Genomic DNA, 5985 nt, shown 5'->3' with positions numbered 1-5985 from the left:
AATTAATTTCAGCAGATAATATATGTCGGAATCGAGAAATTAAACTGGTTAGCGAAACATTTAAGATTGACTTGATACCAGTAGAGTTAGGGAGTTTTGATGTGATAATCGGTATGGACTGGTTGAAAGAAGTGAAAGCAGAGATCGTTTGTTACAAAATGCAATTCGCATTATACGAGAAAAAGGAAAACCCTTAATGGTGTACGGAGAAAAGGGCAACCCAAAGCTACATCTTATTAGTAATTTGAAGGCACAAAAACGAATAAGAAAAGGTTGCTATGCTGTTCTAGAACACGTCGAGAAAGTACAAACTGAAGAAAAGAGCATCAATGATGTTCCCGTCGCAAAAGAATTTCTCGATGTATTTCTGAAAGAACTACCGGGATTACCCCCACATCGATCCGTTGAATTTCAAATAGATCTTGTACCAGGAGCTGCACCAATAGCTCGTGCTCCTTACAGACTCGCACCCAGCGAGATGAAAGAACTGCAAAGCCAATTACAAGAACTTTTAGAGCGTGGTTTCATTCGACCAAGCACATCACCGTGGGGAGCTCCTGTTTTGTTTGTCAAGAAGAAAGATGGTACATTCAGATTGTGTATCGACTACCGAGAGTTGAACAAACTTACCATCAAGAACCGCTACCCACTACCGAGAATCGACGACTTATTTGATCAACTACAAGGCTCGTCTATTTATTCAAAGATTGACTTACGTTCCGGGTATCATCAAATGCGGGTGAAAGAAGATGATATTCCAAATTTCAGAACACGTTACGGTCATTACGAGTTTATGGTCATGCCGTTTGGTTTAACTAATGCACCAGCTGTGTTCATGGACCTTATGAACCGGGTGTGTGGACCATACCTTGACAAGTTTGTCATTGTTTTCATTGATGACATACTTATTTACTCAAAGAATGACCAAGAACACGGTGAACATTTGAGAAAGGTGTTAGAAGTATTGAGGAAGGAAGAATTGTACGCTAAATTTTCAAAGTGTGCATTTTGGTTGGAAGAAGTTCAATTCCTCGGTCACATAGTGAACAAAGAAGGTATTAAGGTGGATCCGGCAAAGATAGAAACTGTTAAAAAGTGGGAAACCGCGAAAACTCTGAAACACATACGCCAGTTTTTAGGACTAGCTGGTTACTACAGAAGGTTCATCCAAGATTTTTTCAGAATAGCAAAACCCTTGACTATATTAACGCATAAAGGGAAGAAATTTGAATGGAAGGATGAACAAGAGAAAGCGTTTCAGTTATTGAAGAAAAAGCTAACTACGGCACCTATATTGTCATTGCCTGAAAGGAATGATGATTTTGTGATTTATTGTGATGCATCAAAGCAAGGTCTCGGTTGTGTATTAATGCAACGAACGAAGGTGATTGCTTATGCATCTAGACAATTGAAGATTCACGAACAAAATTATACGACGCATGATTTGGAATTAGGCGCGGTTGTTTTTGCATTAAAGACTTGGAGGCACTACTTATATGGGGTCAAAAGTATTATATATACCGACCACAAAAGTCTTCAACACATATTTAATCAGAAACAACTGAATATGAGGCAGTGTAGGTGGATTGAATTGTTGAATGATTACGACTTTGAGATTCGTTACCACCCGGGGAAGGCAAATGTGGTAGCCGACGCCTTGAGAAGGAAGGACAGAGAACCCATTCGAGTAAAATCTATGAATATAATGATTCACAATAATCTTACTACTCAAATAAAGGAGGCGCAACAAGGAGTTTTAAAAGAGGGAAATTTAAAGGATGAAATACCCAAAGGATCGGAGAAGCATCTTAATATTCGGGAAGACGGAACCCGGTATAGGGCTGAAGGGATTTGGGCACCAAAATTTGGAGATATGGGAGAAATGGTACTTAGAGAAGCTCATAAAACCAGATACTCAATACATTCTGGAACGGGGAAGATGTACAAGGATCTCAAGAAACATTTTTGGTGGACGGGTATGAAAGCCGATATTGCTAAATACGTAGGAGAATGTTTGACGTGTTCTAAGGTCAAAGCTGAGCATCAGAAACCATCAGGTCTACTTCAACAACCCGAAATTCCGGAATGGAAATGGGAAAACATTACCATGGATTTTATCACTAAATTGCCAAGGACTGCAAGTGGTTTTGATACTATTTGGGTAATAGTTGATCGTCTCACCAAATCAGCACACTTCCTGCCAATAAGAGAAGATGACAAGATGGATAAGTTAGCACGACTGTATTTGAAGGAAGTCGTCTCCAGACATGGAATACCAATCTCTATTATCTCTGATAGGGATGGCAGATTTATTTCAAGATTCTGGCAGACATTACAGCAAGCATTAGGAACTCGTCTAGACATGAGTACTGCCTATCATCCACAAACAGATGGGCAGAGTGAAAGGACAATACAAACGCTTGAAGACATGCTACAAGCATGTGTTATTGATTTCGGAAACAGTTGGGATCGACACCTACCATTAGCAGAATTTTCCTACAACAACAGTTATCATTCTAGTATTGAGATGGCGCCATTTGAGGCACTTTATGGTAGAAAGTGCAGGTCTTCGATTTGTTGGAATGAAGTGGGGGATAGACAGATTACGGGTCCGGAGATAATACAAGAAACTACGGAGAAAATTATCCAAATTCAACAAAGATTGAAAATCGCCCAGAGTCGACAAAAGAGCTACGTGGACAGTAAAAGAAAAGATATAGAGTTTGAAATTGGAGAAATGGTCATGCTTAAGGTTTCACCTTGGAAATGCGTTGTTCGATTTGGTAAACAGGGGAAACTAAATCCAAGGTACATTGGACCATTCAAGATTATAGATCGTGTCGGACCAGTAGCTTACCAACTGGAGCTACCTCAGCAACTCGCGGCTGTACATAACAATTTCCACGTCTCAAATTTGAAGAAATGTTTTGCTAAAGAAGATCTCACTATTCCGTTGGACGAAATCCAAATCAATGAAAAACTTCAATTCATTGAAGAACCCGTCGAAATAATGGATCGTGAGGTTAAGAGACTTAAACAAAACAAGATACCGATTGTTAAGGTTCGATGGAATGCTCGTAGAGGGCCCGAGTTCACCTGGGAATGAGAAGTCAGATGAAGAAGAAATACCCGCATTTATTTCCAGAAGATACGTCAACACCTCCAACTGCTTAAAATTTCGGGACGAAATTTATTTAACGGGTAGGCACTGTAGTGACCCGAACTTTTCCATGTTTATATATATATTAAATGAAATTTTTATTTACATGATTAAGTGTTTCCAGCATGTTAAGAAATCAAACTTGTTAAGACTTGATTAATTGAAATAGGTTTCATATAGACAATTGACCACCTAAGTTGACCGCGATTCACGAACGTTAAAACTTGTAAAAACTATATGATGACATATATATGGATATATATATAGTTAACATGATATTATGATAAGTAAACATATCATTAAGTATATTAGCAATGAACTATATATGTAAAAACAAGACTGCTAACTTAATGATTTTGAAACGAGACATATATGTAACGATTATCGTTGTAACGACATTTAATGTATATATATCATATTAAGATATATTCGTACATTATAATATCATGATAATATAATAATTTAAAATCTCATTTGATATTATAAACATTGGGTTAACAACATTTAACAAGATCGTTAACCTAAAGGTTTCAAAACAACATTTACATGTAACGACTAACGATGACTTAACTACTTAGTTAAAATGTATATACATGTAGTGTTTTAATATGTATTCATACACTTTTGAAAGACTTCAATATACTTATCAAAATACTTCTACTTAACAAAAATTCTTACAATTACATCCTCGTTCAGTTTCATCAACAAATCTACTCGTATGCACCCGTATTCGTACTCGTACAATACACAGCTTTTAGATGTATGTATTATTGGTATATACACTTCAATGATCAGTTCTTAGCAGCCCATGTGAGTCACCTAACACATGTGGGAACCATTATTTGGCAACTAGCATGAAATATCTCATAAAATTACAAAAATATGAGTAATCATTCATGACTTATTTACATGAAAACAAAATTACATATCCTTTATATCTAATCCATACACCAACGACCAAAAACACCTACAAACACTTTCATTCTTCAATTTTCTTCATCTAATTAATCTCTCTCAAGTTCTATCTTCAAGTTCTAAGTGTTCTTCATAAATTCCAAAAGTTCTAGTTTCATAAAATCAAGAATACTTCCAAGATTGCAAGTTTACTTCCAAGTTTTCTAAATTCATTCCAAGTACTCATCCAAGATCAAGAAACCTTTGTTACTTACAGTAGGTTATCTTTCTAATACAAGGTAATAATCATATTCAAACTTTAATTCAATTTCTATAACTATAACAATCTTATTTCGAGTGGAAATCTTACTTGAAATTGTTTTCGTGTCATGATTCTGCTTCAAAAACTTTCAAGCCATCCAAGGATCCTTTAAAGCTAGATCCATTTTTTTCATTTCCAGTAGGTTTATCCAAGGAACTTGAGATAGTAATGATGTTCATAACATCATTCGATTCATACATAAAAAGCTGTCTTATTCAACGTTATAAACTTGTAATCACTAGAACATAGTTTAGTTAATTCTAAACTTGTTTGCAAATAAAGTTAATCCTTCTAACTAGACTTTTAAAATCAACTAAACACATGTTCTATATCCATATGATATGCTAACTTAATAATTTAAAACCCGAAAACACGATAAACACCATAAAACTGGATATACGCCGTCGTAGTAAAATCGGGGGCTGTTTTGGTTGGGATAATTAAAAGCTAAGAAGAACTTTGATTTAAAAGCTATACTTCTTAAAAAATGATTTTTCTTATGAACATGAAACTATATCCAAAAATCATGGTTAAACTCAAAGTGAAAGTATGTTTTTCAAAATGGTCATCAAGATGTCGTTCTTTCGACGGAAATGACTACCTCTTTCAAAAACAACTTGTAACTTGTATTTCCGACTATAAACTTATACTTTTGCTATTTAGATTCATAAAGTTAAGTTCAATACGAAACCGTGGCCACTGGAATCACTCAAAACGGATTAGAAACGAAGAAATGGCGAGTAAAACAAGATTGATAAAAACTACTCATTTTACCTACGTGAAAGTTAGTAATAAATCTATTCCAACCATAACCTAATCAACTTATATTGTATATTATGTAATCTTGAGATACCATAGACGCGTATACAATGTTTCAACCTATCATGTCGACCCATCTATATATATATATTGCGGAACAACCATAGACACTCTATATGTGAATGTTGGAGTTAGCTATATAGGGTTGAGGTTGATTCCAAAATATATATATATAGTTTGAGTTGTGATCAATACTAAGATACGTATACACTGGGTCGTGGATTGATTCAAGATAATATTTATATATTTATTTCTGTACATCTAACTGTGGACAACTAGTTGTAGGTTACTAACGAGGACATCTGACTTAATAAACTTAAAACATCAAAATGTATTAAAAGTATTGTAAATATATTTTGGACATACTTTGATATATATGTATATATTGTTATAGGTTCGTGAATCAACCAGTGGCCAAGTCTTACTTCCCGACGAAGTAAAAATCTGTGAAAGTGAGTTATAGTCCCACTTTTAAAATCTAATATTTTTGGGATGAGAATACATGCAGGTTTTATAAATGATTTACAAAATAGACACAAGTACGTGAAAATACATTCTATGGTTGAATTATTGAAATCGAATATGCCCCTTTTTATTAAGTCTGGTAATCTAAGAATTAGGGAACAGACACCCTAATTGACGCGAATCCTAAAGATAGATCTATTGGGCCTAACAAACCCCATCCAAAGTACCGGATGCTTTAGTACTTCGAAATTTATATCATATTCGAAGGGTGTCCCGGAATAATGGGGATATTCTTATATATGCATCTTGTTAATGTCGGTTACCA

Source organism: Rutidosis leptorrhynchoides, chromosome 4 (genome assembly GCF_046630445.1).
Source record: "Rutidosis leptorrhynchoides isolate AG116_Rl617_1_P2 chromosome 4, CSIRO_AGI_Rlap_v1, whole genome shotgun sequence".
Classification (NCBI taxonomy): Eukaryota; Viridiplantae; Streptophyta; class Magnoliopsida; order Asterales; family Asteraceae; genus Rutidosis; species Rutidosis leptorrhynchoides.
Note: the sequence above shows the minus strand (reverse complement) of the source record.